This window comes from Ambystoma mexicanum, chromosome 5p, assembly GCF_040938575.1.
Source record: "Ambystoma mexicanum isolate Mex_15411 chromosome 5p, UKY_AmexF1_1, whole genome shotgun sequence".
Classification (NCBI taxonomy): Eukaryota; Metazoa; Chordata; class Amphibia; order Caudata; family Ambystomatidae; genus Ambystoma; species Ambystoma mexicanum.
Window position 1 is genome coordinate 251,414,603 of NC_090930.1, and position 24,150 is coordinate 251,438,752.

General features: G+C 48.1%; 1 protein-coding gene across 2 annotated transcripts in view; it reads left to right on the forward strand.

The window, feature by feature from the left end:
- THOC2 (THO complex subunit 2) overlaps positions 1–24,150 on the forward strand; it is a 2,257,836-nt gene that overhangs the window by 1,229,803 nt on the left and 1,003,883 nt on the right. The window lies entirely within an intron of this gene.

Genomic DNA, 24,150 nt, shown 5'->3' on the forward strand with positions numbered 1-24,150 from the left:
GAATGGGCTGCCTTTAAGGAGCAGATGTTGGCGATTTTCCAATCGGAATGTACGGTTCTGGTCGCACCTTCTACTGAAGCTGGCAAGGAATGGTCTCGTACTGTGGCTCGCATGCCTTCGGGCTCGGGTCCTCGACGCGGCTCGCATCTGGAACCTTCGAGGTCCCGTTTGGACAAGGCTCAGGATAGTAATAAGAGACGTGCTTCCAGGTCTTGGTCCTCGTCCCGAGTGAGACCGCAGAAACCCACTAAGGGTTTGAAGCCTGCGTCGACTCCGGCGCCTTGTCCGTCGGACTCGGACATCGAGGCTTTGCCTTCTTATCAGCCCTCGGCGCCGAAGCAGTCAACGCTCTCGGCATCAAAGCCTTTGACGCCTTTGGGGATTTTTGCCCGAAATGTACCTTTGTAGGTCCATGATACAGTGGATCCTCCAAGGAAGGCTACTGCTAAGTCTATGAAACCTGTGGTGGACTCCAGACCCTCTTCTGTCCCGAGGCAAGGTTTTTACCTCCCTCTGGACAAAATTTAGGTCTGACTTTGAGGACCCCTGTTGAGCATGATGTGGCTCATGTCTTTTATGGAGACAGTCAATTGGAGGAGTTGAGGCAAACCCTTCATGCCAGTGGGCTGGACACATCTCTGGAAGTGGAATTTGGCAGGCCTGAGCCTGGGGTTCATGCCGAGTCGTCTTACAGGAGGCTCATGACTAGGGTCACAGAGTATCTTGGCTGGTCCAGTCCTCCTGAAGATTTTGTACAAGATGATCTAATGGACATTTTAGATCAAGGTCCGTCCTCTGACCCGGTGTTACCTCTTCATCTCACTTTACAGAAAAGGGTGGCGGCTGCTTAGCAGTCACCGGAATCTCTTCCGGCTGTTAACAAATCATTGACAAAAGTACCGCCCTTCCGTTAGCGACCCCAGCTACTTATCTACTCACCCTACTCCCGAGAGTTTGGTGGTTCAGGCGGCTACGGCCACCTCGAAGCAGGCGGCATACCCTACCATCCCTTCTGATAGGGACTATAAACGCTTAGACAGTTGGGCTCGCAAGGTATTTTCTGCAGGGAGTATGGCATTGAAATACGCCAACTCCACGTGTGCCTTAGAAAGGTTTTCACACACTCTGTGGAACTGTCCTCTATCGGCTGAGCATATTGCCGAGGGGGAAGAAAGGGATGGGTTCCTTGCTCTAGTGCAAGATGGCAAGGATGCCATGTGTGAATCCCTTTAGTCGGGTTTGAACACGGCCGACAGTGTTTGCAGGTCCATGGCTACGAGCACTGTTTTATGCAGATTTGCGTGGTTTTGGAAGTCAGGTTTTGCTCCGGATGTGCAAGCCTGTCTTTTGAACATGCCCTTTGATGGTGCACATTTGTTTGGCAGCAAGGCTGGCGAGAGCCTAGAGAAGTTGCAGACCACCAAAGCTCCCACGAAATCTTTAAGCGCAGCCGTGCATCAACCTCCGCCTTTTTGTCCTAGGGGACAGCAGTCGAGCGGAGGTTCTTTTTGTTACTGCTCCTCCTTTGGTATAACGAGAGGAGCCGCCAGTCAAAGGGGCCAGCAAAAAATTACCTGTGTTGGTTGGGGAAATGGAGGTGCCAAAGCCGCTGAGGCAGCTGCCTCGTTGCCTTCAGGCGCTGCCGCAGCCGCTCCAAAACAGTCATGAAGCCATGTCCCATGGTTCGCCGGTTGGGGGCAGACTGTCTCAGCATCTCGTAGAGTGGCGAGCCATTACTTCAGATGCATGGGTTCTGGAGACTATCGCCCACAGCTACTGTCTTCCCTTCCTAAAGCAGCCTCACGACAATCCACCGGCGAATCTCTTTGAAGCTTCCGGATCTGCTCCTTGTGCAGGAAATTTTTGACTCTGCTAGAGAAAGGTGCTATAGAACCGGTGCATGTAGCCGAGAGGAACAAGGGATGGTATTCCCCTTATTTTATGATTCCAGAGAAAGACTGGGGATTGAGACGCAGCCTGGACTTGCGTTGGTTAAACAAACTTCTCAGGAAGGACAAATTCAAGATGGTCACTCTTTCTCAAGTCCTCCAGGCCCTTCAACTTCTGGATTGGTTGGTGTCTCTGGACCTACAGGATGCTTAGTATCATGTGCCGATTCATCCAAAGCACAAAGTACCTAAAGTTTGCGGTTGGCGACTCGCACTTTGTTTCGGGTCCTGCCCTTCGGATTGACCTGCGCCCGAGGGTCTTCACCAAGCTAATGGTGGTGGTGGTGGCAGTGCATCTCAGGCGAGGGGGTGGGGGGATTCACCTCTGCACCTACCTGGACTGGCTGATCCGTGCATGTTCTCCCGAGCAAGCATTGGGTCACCTCGGTCTCACCTGCCGCTCCCTCCAAAGGCAGGGTTTCTCCCTCAATTTCAAGAAGTCGCATCTGACACGTTCTCAACAGCTCCAGTACATTGGGGCTTTGTTGGATAAGTCCTTGGAAGTGCTCGCCTCCCAGGGTAAGGGCTCATCACATTGTGCAGATGGTGGACAAGTTTCAACATGCCCAGAGTCTCCCGGCTTTCGAATTCTTAAGGTTGCTCGGCCTCATGGCATCCTGCATCCTTTTGGTGCCCGAGGCCGGGCTGAGGATGAGATCCCTGCAAGGGGTCCTCAAGATGTAGTGGTCGCAGTTCTCAGGCAAGAAGTCGGATCCCGTTCAGATTCCAATCTCGGTCTCCCAGGATCTTCTGTGTTGGGCCAACAAAGGGAACCTGATGAAGGGGGAGCTCATGCCAACGACTTGACGCCAGCGGTCATTGGTCTCCGTCGGAGTCCAAACTCCACATCAATCTGAGAGCTGTGGGCTATCAGGCTGGCCCTGAAGGCTTTTCTGCCGTCTGTGCGTGCAAAGAGTGTCGTGATCATGACGGACAACACAGTGGCCATGCATTACCTCAGCAAAAAGGGGGGGCGGGTCACTCCTGTGGTGCAGAGAGGCAATACAGCTCTAGTTCTGGGCCATTCAGAAGGGAATTTCGATCTCAGCAGTTCCTCTGGCCGGAGACGAAAAATGCGACGGTGGACGCTCTGAGCAGGCAGAGCACATTCTCTCATGAGTGGGAGTCGGCTCAGGAAGTCCTTCTGGAGATCTTTGCCCTTTGGGGAACTCCACAAGTGGATATCTTTTTCACCAGTGCCAATTTGAACTGCGAGAAATTCTGCTCAAGGGAATTTCCTCCGAGAGGAGTCTTGGGAGACGCATTCGTAGTGTATTGGTTATTCCCACTACTGTAAGTGTTTCCTCCAGTCCCCGTAATTCCTCAAGTGTTACGGAGGTCACAGAGGTTCGGTTCCCATATGATACTCATTGCTCCGGATTGGACCAGGAGAGTGTGGTTCCCGGACCTTCTAGAAATGTCCATCTGCCCTCCACACAGTCTTCCCTACCAAGAGGATCTGCTCTCGCGAGGTGGGTGGGGAGGACAGGTTCTCCATCCAGATGTCAGAACGCTCAACCTTCACTCTTGGTATCTGAAAGGTTGAGATATAAGGATTGGGATCTCGCGGTGATGTGATGGAGGTGTTGCTTTCGGCCAGGAGGCCAGCAACAAAGTCTCTGTACAGTTGCCGTACGTTTTGCGACTGGTGCAGAGGACAAAATGTTGATCCTTTTTCAGTATTCCATTCCTATGGTTTTGTCTTTCTTAGGCCCGCAGGGGCCTTCAAGTAGGTAACATTAAAGGTTACCTGGTGGCACTCTCTTTCTTTAAGCGCTTGTCTGAAGAATTTTCTTATTTTAAGATTCCTTTGATTTCTCAATTTCTTAAAGGACTTAAGATTATTGTCCTTCAAGACAGTGTTCTTGGTTGCGGTTACTTCTGCTCACTTAAGCCACCCTTTACTGTGTTGCACCTGGACAGGGTTGTTCTAAGGGTACGTCCTTTCTTTCTACCTTAGGTAGTATCTGAATTTCATTTGAGCTAGAAAGTGGTTCTTCTTTCTATCCTCCTCGTCCTGGTAAGGAAGAGCGGCGACTCCATAGGTTGGATCCTAGGAGAGCTCTGAGCTTTTATATTTCTAGGATGTCCAGGGTCAGAGTGGACGATCAACTCTTTGTGGGGTATGCTGGACACTGATTGGGCCAGGCTGTTTCCAAACCAACCCTGTCCAGGTGGTTTATCCTCACTATTACTGAGCGTTACCGATTGGCGGGTAAGGACCCTCCTGAAGGGTTGCGTGCTCATTCCACTAGGGGTGTGGCTACTTCCACGGCCCTCCACGGAATACGTTGGAGGACACAATCCATTCAAAGAACAAGTTACTTATCAACTGGTAACTTTCTTTCGACTGGATGTTTCTCCAACATATTCCACATCGCCCTCCCAGCCTACCCCTCTGGAGAATTTCCTAAGCGATTGTAGCTTACGTTTCTGCAAGGATATGTGCAGTCAAGCGGGTATTTGATTGGTGCCACACTTTCTGGGGGAAAAAATATAAACTGAGGCTACGGGTGCTGTGCGTTCGATTTATAACATACGGTGACGTGGCCCTCGACGGAGGCCTTCCAGTGACTTCGACCCAACGTCATTGACACAGGACGCCCTCTGCCGAAAAAGTTTCCGAAGTGCACAGCTGTGGACATTACGTGTCAAAGATGTGGAATACGTTGGAGGAACATCCATTCGAAAGAAGGTTACCATTTGGTTAGTAACTTGTTCATCTCACGCAAATCCTTTGAGAACTCTGCACTCAAGGAACTCGCATCTCCTAACCCCCACCGTGCTATCGGCTGTAGAAGTTTGGAGTCCCTTGCTTTGAAGTTGGGGCCCGATGGAATGGAACTCCTTATCCCTCTCCATCAAAACATCTCCCCTTTTGACTGCAATTAATACAGCTATTAAGACTTTTCTTTTTAATTCTTTGGATTAGATCTTCTTCCTGTCATCTGCTTCCCCCTGACTGAATCTAGCTGTTTGTCGTTTGTGTGCGCTCTGAAGCCTATGGGCGTGTAGGGCTTTACAAAAAATATAAATCGCAAATTTGCCACAATGCTTCAAAATATCCTCCAACTAGTGACAAATTCATTATTTTTTTTGTTTTGAGCAAGTATGTGCCACGAGGGATCTAGCATTAATGAGAGCTCCAGACATAGTTGTGGTGCTGCTTGATTTATGGGGGGGGAGGGGGAGTGTTTATTTTTAGGTGGGATAATTCTCATGTGGGTTTTAGTAGAGGGGGCGTGCGCAGAATTAGGGTTTTTATACCTGACACCTACTCTGGCCTAGGCCTTGGGTTCCTGAGCCCGACTAATGGCGTTAGGTTTAGGGTAGGTGGTTTGGGTGGAATTGTTAGTCTTAGGCTCATAGAGACGGGGCAGTCTTGATCTTAGTCTGTTATTTCTATTCTGTAGGGTTCATGGTGCGAACTTAATAACGGCCATTATATGCTAGAGGCAAAGGAAGGATAGAAGTAGCAGGTTCAGCTGGGTCTTACTTGTGCTCATGGTTTCGTCTGTCCAGTGTGTTTAGGTTAGTCACAGTGGTTACAGAGCAATCCTGATAGTCTAATTCGGTGAGGATTTAAGGATTTAAGCACTTATGGGCGTTCAATGTTAATTACTTACTGGCGCGTACATTATGGGAGTGGACATGGTGAGGGCATTGCAAGGGCTTGCCAGCTAGTGCCAGTCTTAGTAGTACATATGCTAGCGTAAGCAATATAGGCAGTAGCCTAAGTAGGTATATCGTATAAGGTGTGCTGACGTAATCCAATACACAATGTAGGCAATAATTAGATACACAATATAGGCAGTAGGCGGATTGATTGTACAATATAGGGATCAAGTAAGGTGGAATCAAGCAAGTGGGTGAAGCCATAATCAGCTGCCTAGCAGTAGCAGGTGCCAGTAACAAAACACACGTTTAGATATACATTAGAGGCAGTAGGCTGATTTGATGAGCAGTAATGCACAGTTCCACTGAATCGTGGGTATGTGGTAGGCCGATCCACTGAGGGCAGTGAGCAGTGCTGATTATGTTGACCTTGTGTTCTCGGTTGTGCACAGCGTGAGTATCAACACGGGGCAGGACCCCAGGTAGTAAATCCAGATTAGGGATAATGCTGGCTGATATATTACTGCGCGCTTGATGTAGTGTGACGTGGGCAGGGCGGGCTCTATCCGTGCCGGGTTATTTGGAACCAGGCAAGCTACGAAGTGCACTTGTATGCTTTGTTTGTATGTATATATATTTCTGAGGCTTGCGGAATCTGCTTAGATCACATGCTGTTCATAGGCTGACATCTAGTGGAAGCTGCAGAGTATTAGTTTGTTTTTCAAAACTTAAAACTGGGCGTCGACCTAGGGCGTGCCAGTAATACTATCCCTAGTGTGACGTCCACTGTACCCATGATCCCTCATGCGTGTAGGACCCTCAGATTGTTTTTTTCCACCATACTTGTCGGAAGCATAGTTGCGGTGTTCCCTGGCTTTCAGCCATTTGTCATTAATTATTCAAAAATTCCCTGTTTCTCTTATCCCACGTCGAGACTCTGAAGATCGACACCGGTACTGAAGAACGAACAGCCGTCGAGACTGCATGACGGACTTTGGGCCTCGGAAGGCCTCTGGCCTCATCCCGGGCCTCGGAAGGCCTCTGGCCTCATCCCGGGCCTCGGAAGGCCTCTGGCCTCATCCCGGGCCTCGGAAGGCCTCTGGCCTCATCCCGGGCCTCGGAAGGCCTCTGGCCTCGGCCCTTCAAGTAGGGAGATTGGGGGCTGGACATACTCGCACTCATTTATTTCCTACATACACGTGCCCGCTGCCATATATTAACATATGGAGAGTACTCCATTTAAATTCTGTCCCAAGTGCAACCGCAAGTTCCCTTGGGTAGATAATCATAACACCTGTAATATCTGTTTTTCTATGGAACACCCTGAAGCCAATTGCAGAGCGTGTAAGCTTTTTAAAGCTAAAACACTTAAGGACCGCTCCACCAAACGTTGGGCCCTTTACGCCAGGCATCTCGAGGCCATGGACGCTGTGGGTTCCTTCAGTGATGGCAGCAACGCCACCGTTTCGGACGGCGCGGGCACTGAGTGTCGTTCGACACCCAAGCGCGAGCCCCTGACGTCAGAGGACTGTCCGGGCAGTTATCGGGACCACACCCAGCGGCATGAGCTCTACCCATACACCTACATCTAAACACACTAACCCCTCCCGAGACTTGACACGCGTGTTGAGTGATCGGCAGAAAAAGGCACAAAGAGAGCAGTCTGCAGAATCTGTGTCCTCTGGGCATTCCAAGTCTCGATCGCCTCATGACACACAGCAACAGTCTACGATTGCTAAAGGTGCCACGCTTCCTAAAGTCACGGAGGTATGGTCGTCAGAAGATGAAACTGACCTCCACCCCCAAGCTGCACGTTCAAACTCAGCTCCGGCAGTTCGTTCTACGTCTGCCTCAGAGTCTCGATGTCCCCCCTCTAAATCTCTAGACCCTACAGAACCCTCCTCCGAATCTCGACGCTAGGCTTCGAAAGATTCAGGGAAGACCAAGGAGTCAGGGAAACATGCCTCCACACATGGTAAAGGGGACAAACAACAGAAAAAAACATCTGAACACCAGGTTCAGAAGGACAAACGTAGATATTCTGAAAAGACCAAGACCCCTGACCCTGTCACTAGGCCTAAGGTTGTCCCTCCCACTCCAGAGGATATGGGAATGGAAGATGAACCTCAACAAGAGGTGGTCATTCCCAGTTCCAAAGAATGGAACTCTGAAGACATCGACGGAGTGATGAGAAGAATGTCTTTTATGGCTAACTTTTACGAGAAAAATCCTGATTACTTTTTGAGCTATCGGAATACCCCTACTACCTCTACTCCCTCTGGATCCAAAGACCCGCAGCCTCCTAGTAAGAGACCTCGTACTGAGACTCCAGCTCAGGGCCTGATTTCAGACCCACTCACTATTCAACCTTATCTTCAGTATAATGAAGATCCAGACATACAAATACTTGATGACCAAGCAGGGGTCCAATATTATGGGGACGATGAGGACCAGGATGAAGAGGAGGAAGACGAGGCAGAGGCCTATAGTCTCGACTCTCCTATTCTGTAGGACCCACCGGTGAATACTCACCTGTGGATAATCAGCCATTATTAAATGAGGTCGTAGCTCAAGCTGCACTGCACTTTCAGATAGACACTAAAGGGGCTCAAGAAGAGAGGGACTTTGCAGAGGAAATTATAGGGGATAGGAAATCCGTTGCCCAAGCCATACCAATTCTGAAATCCATTCAACGCAGAATTGACCCCTCCCTCCTCACCCCTAACCTTACCCGGGCAGTCAACCCAAGAATAGAGATTATTCAGGGCCGCCCCCTCCGACCCACTTTATATAGGGGGTCAGCTTAAGCCCGACTTATTGGTGGTCACAACCACCAGGAAAAGGGCGGGTACACCTCTAGCATCCTCGGAAGCTCCCCCTGACAAGGAGAGCAAAAGGATATATGGGCTAGGAAGGAAAGTGGCTTCCACCTCCGCTTACCAGGCAAGAATTGCTAATACCACCACTCTGCTGGCAAGTTATAATTGTCACCAATGGGAGCAGGTAGCTGCCCTCATTGCCTCCGCACCTGAACCTCTAAAGGGCCAGTTGTCCCAGTTTGCGTCAGAAGGGAGATCGGGTGCATTCTCAATGTGACTTTTGACGCAGCGGACAATGCAGCCGGCTCATAGCAGAGGGCACAGTCATCAAGAGACACGCTTGGCTAAGGCAGTCGGGGTTCAAACCCGAGACACAAGCCACTCTAATCGACTGTAACGCTCACCTGATTCCCGCAGAGGCGCCGGTCTTGACTGGGTGAATGCCGTATCTTCAAAGGTGATGTGTAACACACGGTTGGCTCTTTGGGCTGGACCTCTGTGCACTGTATGTCTGACTCGAAGAGTAAGATGTCTGCAGATAGAAAATATGGGATTAATGGACTGGGGTTATTGGGTGCCTCTCTCCTCTTCCCTTTCTCTTCTCCTGTAGAACCCCAAAAGTTAACGCCCTCACCTTAGGTAAGTGAACGCCGAGCTCTCCATCTGCCTCGGGGCAGGGTGCCGTAACCAGTTTCTTCACTGGATAAGGGTGCAGGCCTCTTGACCTCGGAGGACTGCTGTCCATCGTTAACTGCACGATCGGTAAGTTCTGGGCCCTTCAAATGTCTTAAAAGTCTTTTGTAATGATATCTCTTGTTTTGCAGGGTTCCGGCGATGGCGGATGGCGGGCTGATGAGAGTTTAGGATCGAACCCGCGTGAGGAATAGAAGCGCCTGGAAGCACGTAAGTAAGCGCTTGTAGCCTGCTTCACGATGCGTACTGACTGTCCCTTTTATCTTGCAGGTACAAGTTCAGAGCTTTAGAGAAGCTGAAGGGTGCTGGAATACCCACTGGATTCGGCGTGGGAAGGAGTAATGGCACGTGAGTAATAAAGTTGCCCAATGTCTTTAAACGCACCTTCTTTTGTCTTTCAGATGCGGGATGCAGCACCGAAGGCCTCCGGAGCGTGCAAAGAGTAGGTAAGCCTTTGTCTTTCAGATGCCGGAATGCAGCGCGAGGCGTTGGTGACAGCCGATGGACCAGGTAAGAGATGCGCTGCCACTGAAGACCGTAGTGCTAACCTGTTCTTTCTTTGTCTTTACAGGTGCTACTGAAAACTGGATTCCAGGATGGTAAGCCTTTGTTCCCTTAGGCCCAGGATCAGAAGCAGAAGACACGATGAGCGTTCTGCTGCAGAGAATGCAGAATAACGCAAAGCAGATTCATCCATCGGGTGTGGTTTAAATAGCCTCCTGTAGTGCTTAGGTGTCTCCTTCCACAGCCACGCCTAGGTAAGAAAAGAGTTCCTGCTTTCCAGAAGAGTTCCAGTGTTCTGAACCTAGGGAGTGGCTCCTGCCCCACCCAACAGGAAAAGTAGTCCCAAACAGAAGAGGATCAGGGGTTCAACTGGCAGGTAAGTAAGCAGCATGGTCTGCTGCAGGTAAGTCCACCCAAACATTATGAGCCCGGGGCTTCCAGCGCTGGGACTGGGCATCTTTATGAGCCTGGTGCCACTGGCGCCAGGACAGGGTCCAAAAGGTCCCAATTGGGACTGGCTGGCACTCAGAACCGGGGTTATGGGTCTGCTTCCAAGGGAGTCGGGCAAGTCCTGATCTTTTGGAAGCAGAGATCATGACAACACCCCCCCCTCAAGGCCCCTCCCAAACCGGGCTTCTCCGGGGGTTTGGGCTTGTTAGGAAATGTTTGATGAAATCTTTTGATTAGACGAGGCGCGTGGACATATTCTGCAGGTTCCCAGGATCTTTCTTGGGGACCGTAGCCTTTCCAGTCAATCAGGTAAAATAGTTTAGATTTGGAGATCTTGGAATCCAGGATGCTTTTGACTTCAAACTCGAGTTCTCCATCAACTAGAATAGGTTTTGGAGATGTAGTTAGTCGGGTTTGAGGTTGCACGGGTTTTAATAGAGAGACGTGGAAGACCGGATGTATCTTCATGTGAGGGGGCAAGTCCAACTTGACCGCTACTGGATTTACTATGGTAGTGATGGAATAGGGACCAAGGTATCTTGGGTTGAATGTGCGTGGTCCTTTTAGAGGTAGATATTTGGTGGATAACCAGACTTGATCTCCTACTTGATATTGGGGGGCTTACTTCCGATGTTGGTCTGCTCCTTTCTTGTATTGTTCTTTAGCCCTTTGAAGGTGAGAAACGGCTTCCTTAAAGGCTTGGGTGATTGTAGAATGCAGGTGGTCTACTGCTGGTGTTCCAAGATCTTGGAGTGGATCCAACTCCGAGGTTCGAGGGTGACTACCGTATAAAAGAAAAAACGGGGTCTTCCCAGTTCCCGAGTGGACAGAGTTATTGTAGGCATATTCGGCTATCCAAAGGATATCTTTCCAAGTTTTTTCAGTTTGTTGTAGCATGCAGCGCAAATACTGTTCCAGAGTTTGATTGGTCCTCTCGGTTTGTCCGTCGGTTTGAGGGTGGTGGCTGGTCGAAAGTCTCACATCAATTTGAGCCGACCGACAGCAACTTCGCCAAAAATGAGAAATAAATTGACTACCTCGATCCGAAATTAGAACTGAAGGAAAACCGTGCAGTCGGACGATGTTTTCAAGAAATTCTCGGGCCAGAGTTGCTGCTGTTGGTAAGCCTTTGAGTGGAATGAAATGCGCCATCTTGGAGAATAGGTCCACTATTACTAGGATCGTATTGTATCCGGAGCATGGAGGTAGATCGGTGATGAAGTCCATAGAAAGCGTATGCCAAGGGCGAGGCGGGATGTCAATAGGGCGTAAGAGGCCGGCTGGTTTTTCCTTTTGACTCTTGTTTTGGGCGCATACTCCACAGGACATTATAAAGTCTCTGATATCTTTTTTCCAAGACGGCCACCAGAAGTAGCGCTTGATCTTTTCCGAGGTCTTGGTCATACCGGGATGTCCTTCCATTAAAGAATCGTGATAACTAGAGATTACCTTTTTCTGTAAATCTGTCCTGGGCAGGTATAACCGTTCTTGGAAATATAATAGGTTATCCTTCACCGTAAAGTCCTTTCCCTGCAGATGCCAATTCTGTATGTCTGCTGGAGTTACCAGTAGCCTGGCTTTATCCTTAACTTCCTCTATGGATTGTGTGGCGATTACACCTAGAATGCTTTGTTCGGGAATGATAGGTACAGGTTTAGGATTGATCAAATGTTCTTCCACTCCCATCCGAGAAAGGGCATCAGCTTTACCGTTTTTTGTACCAGGTCGATAGGTAATTATGAAGTCAAACTCAGCAAAGAATAGTGCCCAACGGAGTTGCCTAGAGGATTGAGCTTTTGCGGTTTTCAAATATTGCAGGTTTCGGTGATCTGTAATCACAGTAACGGTGTGTCGGGCCCCCAGAAGATAATGCCGCCAAGCCTTAAAGGCGGACTTGATTGCTAGAAGTTCCTTATCAGTAATAGTGTAATTGATTTCAGGAGGCGAGAATTTGCGGGACCAAAATGCCACGGGATGCAACTGATTGGTTACTGGGTCCTTTTGTGATAGAACTGCCCCCATGGCAAGGCTCGAAGCATCAGTTTCAACGATGTAGGGGAGTTCTGGGCGAGGATGTTTTAAGATCGGTGCAGAGATAAATCTAGTCTTCAAATTATGGAAAGCTTGTTCCGCCTCGGTAGACCATTCAAAACGTTTGTTTTTCTTTAACAAGGCGGTGATGGGCTGGACTATTTGAGAGAATTCGGGGATAAACCTGCGGTAAAAGTTAGCGAAGCCTAACATGCTTTGAACACCTTTTACGGAGGATGGCGATGGCCATTTGAGAATTGCATCGACCTTCTTTGAATCCATACGCACTCCGCTAGGTGATAATATGAATCCCAAGAATTCAACTTCAGTCACGTTGAAAACACATTTTTCCAACTTAGCGAAAAGTTTGTGTTGACGCAATCTCTCGGACCATTTTCACGTGTTTCCGATGTTCAGTTTCCGATGAAGAATAAACGAGGATGTCGTCAATCTAAACAACAACACACACATCTATGAGCTCTCTGAGGACATCGTTCATAAAATATTGAAAGGCGGCCGGGGCATTGCAAAGTCCGAAGGGCATGACCTGATATTCAAATAGCCCGTACTTGGTGCGGAAGGCCGTCTTCCATTCATCGCCCTCTTTTACTCGTACCAAGTGGTAGGCTCCTCTAAGATCCAGATTTGTATATATGCATGCTTTTCTGACTTGGTCCAGGAGTTCAGGGATCAAAGGTAACGGATATCTATTCTTAACGGTGATCTGGTTCAGGGCGCGATAATCTATACAAGTTCTAAGGTCCCCTTCTTTTTTTGGAACGAAGAACAAAGCTGAGGAAGCAGGGGACTTGAAAGGACGAATAAACCCATTCGCTAGGTATTGTCGGAGGTGAAGATTCTCAGGCTCGGTGAGGGCATAAATTCTACTACAAGGAGGAGTAGATCCAGGTATCAGGTCTATCTGGCAGTCATAACACCTATGAGGAGGTAGAGAGTTAGCCTGATCCTTCCGGAAAACATCCTGGAATTCTAGGTATTCAGGAGGTAACTGGGGAGCCTCCGAGGAAATTGCTGCCAGTGCAACACCAGGTCGAGGGTGACAAGTAGAGACGCATTCTGGAAACTGAACCGTTCTTGCTCGCCAATCGATCTGAGGATTGTGCTTCTCTAACCAAGGAATTCCTAGAATAATCTGGAACTGAGGGGCCTTGATCACATCGAACACGATCTTCTCATGGTGTCCATCTTGACTTACTAGCGTCGCTTCTTGGGTGGTATGCGTTACTGGTCCGGAGGCTATCTCCATACCATCCACCGTAGTAATGACGTCCTTTACAGCCTTTGGACAAAGAGTCAGATTCATCCTCAAAACCATTTCATGATCCACATAATTGCCGATGACACCGCTGTCGACGTAAGCTTCAATCGCATGTAATCGATCCGGATGTTCAGGGCTAATGAGGACCATAGGTATCACGAAATGCGAGGTCACGGAACTGGTTTTAACGCTCGGCAAGAGGACCTCTATTCTTGTCGGGCGAGGTCGTTTCCCTGCTCAGAGTTTGTGACCCTGGTAACTGCAGCTCCTACTGCCTTCTTGGCTGGTTTCACCGGACAGTCTCGAAGAAAGTGCCCCGTGTTTCCGCAATAGAGGCATAATTGCAGCTGTTTTCTCCTTTCCCGCTCCTTTTGTGTTAGTGGTCCTTTCAGGCCCCCTATTTGCATGGGTTCCCCGGAGTCTACTCCTTTGGTAGGAGTTGGTGGTTTGGAAAATACTCAAGCATCAAACTTGGAATGATCGGCCTTCCTGTTCTGCAGTCTGTGGTCAATTTGAACGACTAAGTCAATATAGTCTGAACAGTCTTGCGGGGGATTCACTACTTGGGCTAACACATCTTTGAGCTCTCCACGTAGACCTCTATAAAACAGCGTAATCCTTTTGTCCTCAGGCCATCGAGTTTCCACTATCAGTCTGTTGAAAGACGCAATATAAGCCAAAAGGTCTTGATTACCCTGTCGCAATGAAAGGAGCTCATTGTCCAAGGCCTGCCCCTGTGAATGTCTTGCAAACAGTTTTTCCATACTGAGCTGAAAAGCTTGAAAATCATGGAGAACCGGATCATCTTGATTAACTAGAGGGATCGACCAGTCTGCCGCATTGCCACTAAGGTACGAAAGCACGAAAGCTACCTTAGCTTGATCAGTTGGAAAGGCTGCTGGCCGGCATAAGAAGTGCAACCGGCACTGATTAATAAATACTGCAAACCTCTTTGGGTCACCAGAAAATCGTTCGGGCGAAGCCAGAGGTACATTCCCAGGTAGGTTGATCTGCACTGGGTTCGTAGAGGATTTTGAAGGAAGATTTGCCCCTGATGCGGGTAACGGAGTTTGTCCGGCTTGTGACTGTAGCAATTGTCTAGCGAGATCGTCTGTTCGCTCCTTGGAAATAATCAGTTCCCTTCTTAGAGCATTCGTTTCCTGACGGGCTGCATGCACTTCTGCTCTTAGTTCCCCAAGTAACTGGGCTAGCTGGTCGGTATCCGAGGTTTCCATAGCGCCTGGGTGGGAGTTTTGCGGTAGGCTTTGCGTTCTGTAACGCTCACCTGATTCCCGCAGAGGCGCCGGTCTTGACTGGGTGAATGCCGTATCTTCAAAGGTGATGTGTAACACACGGTTGGCTCTTTGGGCTGGACCTCTGTGCGCTGTATGTCTGACTCGAAGAGTAATATGTCTGCAGATAGAAAATATGGGATTAATGAACTGGGGTTATTGGGTGCCTCTCTCCTCTTCCCTTTCTCTTCTCCTGTAGAACCCCAAAGGTTAACACCCTCACCTTAGGTAAGTGAACGCCGAGGTCTCCATCTGCCTCGGGGCAGGGTGCCGTAACCAGTTTCTTCACTGGATAAGGGTGCAGGCCTCTTGACCTCAGAGGACTGCTGTCCGTCGTTAACTGCACCAACGGTAAGTTCTGGGCACTTCAAATGTCTTAAGTCTTTTGTAATGATATCTCTTGTTTTGCAGGGTTCCGGCGATGGCGGGCTGATGAGAGTTGAGGATCGAACCCGCGTGAGGAATAGAAGCGCCTGGAAGCACGTAAGTAAGCGCTTGTAGCCAGCTTCACGATGCGCACTGACTGTCCCTTTTATCTTGCAAGTACAAGTTCGGAACTTTAGAGAAGCTGAAGGGTGCTGGAATTACCCACTGGATTCGGCGTGGGAAGGAGTAATGGCACGCGAGTAATAAAGTTGCCCAATGTCTTTAAACGCACCTTCTTTTGTCTTTCAGATGCGGGATGCAGCGCCGAAGGCCTCCGGAGCGTGCAAAGAGCTGGTAAGCTTTTGTCTTTCAGATGCCGGAATGCAGTGCGAAGACCTCCGGAGCATGCGAAGAGTAGGTAAGCCTTTGTCTTTTAGATGCCGGAATGCAGCGCGAGGCGTTGGTGACAGCCGATGGACCAGGTAAGAGATGCGCTGCCACTGAAGACCGTAGTGCTAACCTGTTCTTTCTTTGTCTTTACAGGTGCTGCTGACAACTGGATTCCAGGATGGTAAGCCTTTGTTCCCTTAGGCCCAGGATCAGAAGCAGAAGACACGATGAGCGTTCTGCTGCAGAGAATGCAGAATAACGCAAAGCAAGATTCATCCATCGGGTGTGGGTTAAATAGCCTCCTGTAGTGCTTAGGTGTCTCCTTCCACAGCCACGCCTAGGTAAGAAAAGAGTTCCTGCTTTCCAGAAGAGTTCCAGTGTTCTGAACCTAGGGAGTGGCTCCTGCCCCACCAACAGGAAAAGTAGTCCCAAACAGAAGAGGATCAGGGGTTCAACTGGCAGGTAAGTAAGCAGCATGGTCTGCTGCAGGTAAGTCCACCCAAACATTATGAGCCCGGCGCTTCCAGCGCTGGGACTGGGCATCTTTATGAGCCTGGTGCCACTGGCGCCAGGACAGGGTCCAAAAGGTCCCAATTGGGACTGGCTGGCACTCGGAACCGGGGTTATGGGTCTGCTTCCAAGGGAGTCGGGCAAGTCCTGATCTTTTGGAAGCAGAGATCATGACATCGACATGCCGGTGGAACCAAATGTCTTGTTTGGGAAAGCGGTGGAAGAGGCACTCAAAACAGCCAAAGACGAATATGAGACCCTGAAGTCCCTTGGACAACTAACCAATAAACCCACGAACTAATGAGGGAATAATAATTTTCGTCACTCTCGCAGTAAAAAATCCCAGAGAGGGTCCATTTATTCTCAAGGGCAAGGAACATCGTGGGGAGGCAACCAACAGGCTACCCAAAACTTCGCCAGAGGTCAGAAAAAGGGCAGTGGTAGAGGGAGAGGCAGCCCAGGTAGAGGCGGTACGCCTCCCAACAAACATTGACGCTCCGCTCAGGGTCCCTTCCCTTGCATCCCCAGTAGGGGGCGCATTTCCAGCTTCACCCATGCATGTGAAGGGATCACCTCGGACAGATGGGTGCTGTCCACAGTGTCTTCGGGATACTGTATCGAACTGTTGTAGCGCCCCCGTGGCCATCCTCCAAGACAGAAAATACACTCCTTGGAGCACCAAAGAATAATCCTCGAGGAGATCGTCATTCTTCTTGCAAAGGACGCAATAGAACTTGTGCCGGGCAACCAGGTAAACAAGGGTATTTATTCAACTTACTTCCTGTGCCAAAAAAAAACAATGCGCCCAGTATGAGACCTACGCCCTGCAAACAAATATGTCAAGCCCCAAAAGTATTGCATGACTACACTACAGGAAGTAATCCCCCTACTAAAAGATGCCTATTTTCATATTTCCATGTTCCCAGCGCACAGAAGATTCTTGCACTTCAAGGTGGACAGTCAGCACTACCAGTTCAAGGTGCTGCCCTTTGGTATAGCCTCGGCTGCAAGGGTATTCACAAAGGTACTGGCGGTGGTGGCGGCGCACCTACGCATGGAGGCAATCCCGGTGTACCCTTACCTGGATGACTGGCTCATCACGGGGGAGACCGCAGTAATTTGAAGATCCAACATCCAAAGAACGATCAACCTCCTCTTCGTATTGGGCTTCTCCATCAACGAAAAAAAAATCAAGCCTGGTGCCAAGCACCTCCAAACAGTTCCTAGGAGCTGTCCTACACACTCGAGAGGGGTTGGAGAGGAAAGAATTCGGAATCTATTATTGCAAATTCCTCAATATCAGTCCGGTCGTCAGATAAGGGTTCGCAAAGCGATGCGTTTGCTAGGTATGATGGCGTCATGTATTTACCTAGTTCCCCACGCGCGCCTGCGCCTGCGACCCATGCAGGAATGTTTGGCGAAACAGTGTTCTCAGGCAAGTGGTCATTGGGACGATCCAGTGGTCGTTTCGCCAACACTAGCACAGAGTCTTGGCTGGTGGACAAGAGAGAATCTTTCAAAGGGGAAACCCTTTTACGATCCAGAAATACAGGCTGTAGTCACTACCGACGCGTCCCTCTCAGGATGGTGAGCACACCTCCTTCACCACACAGCTCAGGGTCTCTGGTCTCACAAAGCGGCCAAGAATCACATTAACCTGCTAGAGCTTCTGGCAGTTTTCAGAGCGCTCCGAGCGTTCGAACCCCACCTATCCAACATGTCAGTGCAGATCCTAACGGACAGCACGACCGCAATGTTTTACATAAACAGGGGGGGGCACTCGTTCACCAAATCTGTCCAAGCTTGCCCAGAAAATTTGGAGATGGGCATTCAGACGGAACATTTACCTGTCATCTCAACATGTTCCAGGGGATCACAATTCACTAGCAGACGCTTTGAGCAGAGTTCCCCTCCCGGAAGAACACGAATGGTGTCTACACGAAGAAGTCATAGGAGACTTCTTCTCACAGTGGGGTTTCCCCACTATAGACCTAATCGCCACAAGCGAAAACAGACAATGCCCAGGATTCGCATCCAGGTTCCCCCAGACAGACTCCATGGGGAATGCTCTATGGATGAACTGGTCGGGGATTTTTGCCTACGCTTTTCCACCAACCCCTCTGATGAGGAAGGTGGTCAACAAGATGCACAGGGAATCGATGACGCTCATCCTAGTTGCTCCTATGTGGGCGAGACAACCGTGGTTCCCGCACCTGCGCAAACTGGCAGTGTGCGAACCCATCAGACTCCCGTGCTGGCACAACCTACTATCCCAGCATGAAGGACAAACAGTGCATCCTCAACCCAGCTCGATGAACTTGGCAGCATGGCTCCTGAAGTCAGAGTTTGGCCATCTCAATCTACCACAGAGATGCATGGATATCCTGAAGGAATCAAGAAAACCAAACACAAGACACTGTTACTTTCATAAGTGGAAAAGATTTATTTGGTGCCAGAATAAACAAATCAACCCAGTTGATTGCACTCCTTCCAATATTGTTACCTACTTGCTCCGCCTACTGGATGCAGGATTGGTATTTAATTCACCCAAAGTACACCTGGAGGCACTGTCAGCATACACCACCTCCCAGAAGTGTCATGGTGGAAGGTGCCAGTTGTCAAAGCCTTTATGGAATGGGTGAAGAGACTCCACCCTCCAATTTCCAACCCACCACCAGGGTGGGACCTTAATGTGGTGCTTGCTAAACTCATGGGGCCCCCCCTTCCAACCCATGCATAAAGCTAGTCTCAAACACCTGACTTATAAAACTGCCTTCTTAGTAGCCATTACATCCATAAGAAGGGTCCGTGAAATTCAGGCTCTGTCAGTGCAGGATCCTTCTTTACTGTTCATAAGGATAAACTTGTTCTACGAACTCACCCTAGGTTCTCATCTAAGTTCATTTCAAAATTCCATGTTAATCAGTCCATTGAGCTACTTCTTCCAAGAACCCAAAAGCTCTGCTGAGGTGAAACTACACACACACTAGATGTGCGAAGAGCGGTCCTCTACTAGGTAGACAAGACCAGGCCGCTAAGAAAGACAGATCAACTGTTCGTCTCCGTAGCTACAGGCAGAGAAGGAGATCATGTCTCTAAAGGTGCCATCTCTAAATGAATAGTCAAATGTATCCAGCTGTGTTACTCCCTTTCAGAATAAACTCTGCCTTTTACGCCAAGGGCCCACTTTATAAGAGGCACTGGGGCCACTCTGGCTTTCATTGCAAGTGTACCCCTGACACCATTTGCAAAGCAGCTACATGGAACTCTATTCACACCTTTACTCAGCACTACTGCATTGACTCTCATTCCAAGACAGATACTCAAGTGGGACAAGCGGTTCTAAGACATTTATTTGCTCATGACCCTTATCACATCCCACCTCCTTCTTCTGACACTGCTCGCTAATCGATGCACAGCATGTGATCTAAGCAGATTCCATAAGCCTCAGAAGGGATACATTACTCACCGTAGTCGTATTTCTGATGCTTGTATCTGCTTAGATTCACATGCACCCGCCCTTCCTCCCCTCTGAGAGCAGGCGCATGGATGCTTGTAGTTTTATCTATCTTATCTGCTTGGATACTCTGTACTCGCGCTACTCCTCATGCTACCTCATGTCAGCAAAAATACAATCCGAGGGTCCTACACGCGTGAGGGATCATGGGTACAGTGGATGTCCCACTAGGGATAGTATTAGTGCACGCCCTAGGTCGACGCCCATTTTCGAGTTTCGAAAAACAAACTGCAATACTCTGCAGCTTCCACTAGATGTCGGCCTATGCACAGCATGTGAATCTAAGCAGATACAAGCATCAGAAATACGATACAAGGATGTATATATTGGTTGGGAGTAGTTTATATTGATTTGGTTACAGAGTATACTTGAAAGACAAAAACATATCTTTCTACCAACTAGAGCCTGGAAGGTAAGTGGTAAAAAGTGTTTGATTTGCTCAAATCCCTGCATCACCACTTAACTGTATGTAGTGTGCGATCTTAGGCAATCATTTTATCTCACTGCGACTTATCTGTGAAAAGTAGCAGCCCTTATAAATTATTCTGTCCACATTGCACTCTTGAAACAAAACATGTCAGCAGCTTCCAGAATTGGAGTCTTTATCAGGAACTAGAGCACAACTTCTTCTGTAAACTCTAACTGCAGTTTACATAAGTGGGCGCTCTGATCGTCCAATCAAGGATAAAGACAAAGCGCTGCAGACTTTCAGACCCCCCCCCCCACTCTTCATTCCTTCTCAGACACTCTGGAGCATCTACGGGGAATACAAAGGATTCCCAACAAAGACAAAACTTCACTCGAGGTCATTCTCACCTAGAATGACAGAAGACGACCTGGGAAACAACATGCAACCGAGAAATGGCAATAAAAGGAACCCACCATTCTAGCAGAACGGTGACCGTCCTGTGCATTACTGAGGCTGATTTGACAGCCTGTGAGTAATGACTAAAAATCATAAAAGTAAAAGCACTGCCGCCAGCCATTCAAGTAAACTTGCAATTGTACCAAGAATTTTACCAGGTAGGTAAGAAAGGTGATGCATTGTATCTTCCCAGCACTCCACATAAGATGGGGTGTGCAGGCTCACAAAATAAATGTAAAGGCTATGGGAATCCCACTTTACTACTTGTGAAAAGTAGTTCACACACTAAATAAGAGAATTATAAAGGGAACCACAATGGGGAAACCCAGCCTTAGCCCAAACGTTATAGGAAATGTAACTCCAATCACACAATATGGTGGGACATGAAAAGGCCACCCATAAAAAGAGTAAAAGACGAGGTGAGAGGTGAAAAAGATTCCCACTCGCCTATGAATAAGCGAAAAATAATCAATAAATCCATCAAAAAGTCCTGAGGTTGACACAGTTCAGGAAGATGTCTGACTGAAATGAAAATCTTACCTAACACATTGGATAAACACCACTGACATTGACCAAACAAACACTGAAAACCAGAACCCTAAATAAAGCTGCTGCCACCAGCTTGTCTGTATACCCATATAAAAAGTAACATAAAATCCCAAGTGTAAAAAGCTAGGATTATACAAAAATATCCTCGCTGTACTACATTGGAAGGTGTTGTGTGCTGTGTTTACATTTCTTTTTAAAAAAGCCTAATGCAAAAGGGAGACCAGGTTTACCAGTACTGATAGTCTGAAGGACTGATCATTTTCCACATATCAAATGGCCAAAAGGCAGGGAAGTGATTTTGAAGGCTTTACTTCACTCAGAAAAATCAGAATCGGTTAAAAAACCCCAAAGCAAAACGTTTAGGGGGTCCATAGAAACTATGGAGGGAACGTTGCCGAAAGATATTTCCTGACAGCCACCAGCCTCTTATGCATATTGTAATGGTAACCAAAAAGTAATTACAGAAAGATCTAAGTATTCACAGTACACTGACCACATTTCACTTTAGGGTGATGTGTGCAATTGTAACAATATAAGAAATTCACTTAGAGACAGTGTTGGGGAGAATTCTCAGAAATTTGCCAATTCCCTTCTACATTAGAGACCGCCAGCTCTTTTGCTGGACTTTAGGACTCTTAATTTTTAGCCTGGAGAGCGAGAGACCTTTTTCCCCACTCATGTATTTTTTATTTTATTTGAACACTGTTTCTTTTGGTATTGGAGTCTGACAAACCCTATAGGCATCATCTTTTTACATTGTGACATACAGCACCTACAGTGCAGTTGCACAGGGAACTCTTTCAGATTTCCCAAAGGTTTAAATACATTCTCTTGGCTAAACTACTCCTTCCAAGAGTAGTAAAGTGAAATTGACTTTAATTACCTTTTGTAACTTTGTAGACCCAGCACATACTGTTACATAGAGTGCTGGAGGGGTTACTTAAAATCCCCTTTTGTCTACTTTCTCATTTAACATGCCTGTTACCCTTTCTACAATTAATGAGTGATGGCAGTGGTTTACTTTTTTCTACCATAGTGTGTTTTTACCGTGTTTGCAGCTGCAGTATAGCGTCCATCGGTGCCCATTTTGTCAAAATGGCCCCGGTCTTCTTTTTTCGCCATTCCATGTTGGGGAGGTTCTTTTTGAGATTTACTCTGCGTGCCAAACCAGGTTTGGTCCCTTTGTTTGTTTTGTCTTTGGCGTGGTTCACTGGTGAAGCCTGCCTCTGGCTCCAGCGTGTCTGGCAGGGCAGGAAGCGAGGTAGGTTCCATAAAACCCCTTGTGGTTAGTCTCCTTGGTTACAGGAATGCACCCAAAGGTGATTGGCTTGCTGACTGGCTGTCCTTGCAGGCCAGCCCCCCTGCTGTGTGAGTGACAGCTAGGCTGCGAATGAATGGGAGAAACTTGCATAAAAGGCGGGATCTTTTGCAAGGAAGGCAGTCGACCACTGGACGAAGGATTTCGAAGAACTTGGAAGAGATGCTTGCTGCAACTCTTGGTCCGTTGGTTTGCCTGGTGAAGACCTGTTGCAGTGCAGAAGCTCGGAATTTGCCTCGACTAGAGAAGCCCTGCAAAGGCCGACTTCTCCCCTTGCGTTGGTGGGACCAATCGACCCCAAGATGAACTCATCTTGAAATACTTCCTTTGCTGGCTATACTTCCATTGCTGCTGCAGGAACTGAGTGCCAGGGACAGGAAAACCGGAATACAGTGCATTATTTCTAAACCGGTCCCGAGCTCCAGGAATATCCTCCGGACTCCCTCGAAGCAGGGCTGAAGAAGCCTGAGCCACCTCAAGAGTGCTGGACCCCGGAAGCAAGGAAAGTCCACAAGGCGTCCAAGAACCGGGGTGGTGCTATTCGCAAGAAGGTGAAACCCCAAAGTGCTGCTGATCTGAACTTTGCCCATTGCCACCGCCGACCTTCGAATCGTAGTGCAGTAGACCCCAGATGTCCTCCCTCTTGTCTGCATGACTGAGGTCCAGGAACAGGATCTGCCATATTACAACAAGAACAGAAGCCAGCTGGAACCAATTTCTTCAGACCTAAGGTACTGTGAACGAAGGGGTATTTAACTCTTGTGTATCTTGCTTGCTCTTAGTTTAGACTTGCATTTGCTACCTTTTGCCGAGTTGCCTGCAGCTTTGCCCTCCGGAAGCCTCCCTGCTTGTGGCCCAACAGTGATTTATTTTTCTACAAAACTAAAACATTGTGCAAGACTTTTTACTTGGCTTCAAGAAGTGCCTCAGCTCCCCAAGACTTTGCTCAAGTAACATTGGTTGTCCTGGCTCCCTGAAGATACTTCTTACCTCTGACTTTGTGTTTTGATCTGTCCCTCCAAAAAATCATACATTCTTTACTTGTATAGCTGGGAAATGGTTAATCTACATTGCATTGGGGGGTTCAAAAGTGCTTACCTGTTGGAGAAACTGGTTAACCATTGTTTCCTTCTCTAACCTTTTCCTTTTGACACCAAACTCAGTATTGCTCTAAATGTACCAGTGATATATCAATGTCCACAGTGTCCTAGTTATTTAAGTCATGTCATGGTGTAGGAAGTGTCTGTGTGCCATCCCAAATGGGTATCTACTGATTTAATGAAACTGAGTGTGTCATTTTGAAGTATATTTAAGTGTTACATATTTGCTCCTTTCTAAAGAAGGCTTATTCAAACTGACCGTTACGTTAATAAATAATTTAATCAAGAACCTTGAGTATAAGTGTTATTTGGATACTTGTCACTGTGAAACTCGTTGCAAGCCTACAGCTCAGATTGACCCCACTTGAGATAAGCCTGGCTGCTCAGTCACGCTAAGAACTTGTGTTAAACTGACTTATACCAAAGGTTCGGTTACCTATTGCCAAGAGGGCAAGGCTGGTGCAGTCTCCCACAGGGTACTGAATACAATCTTGCCTAACAGTCAGTCTCAGTTCTGATACGTTTATGGACTGATCAGTTTCCCCACAAAGATAAGCCAAAAGATAACCAAAGTAAAACGGAAAGCTTTATTGAACTGCAAAACCTCTGGCCAGGATCAGATCAAAATGAACAGCAAAAAGGAAATATGTCCTACCTAACAGCAGACAATTTAGTGTTAGAGGTCCAAAATCACCAAGGTTTGGTAGGAAACTGACCAAGTGCCGGCAGCTAGGGTGAAGCGATTGTATTGTGACATTGATTGGAAGAACACATTACTTATTTCTTGATAATTTAAATTCTGATGCATTATTCCTTCCTCCCACAAATACCTCATTGTCACCAACCTTGGCCTCTTGGCAGATAGCTCGTTAACCTTGTCAGTTCCGCAATAGCCCAGCGGCT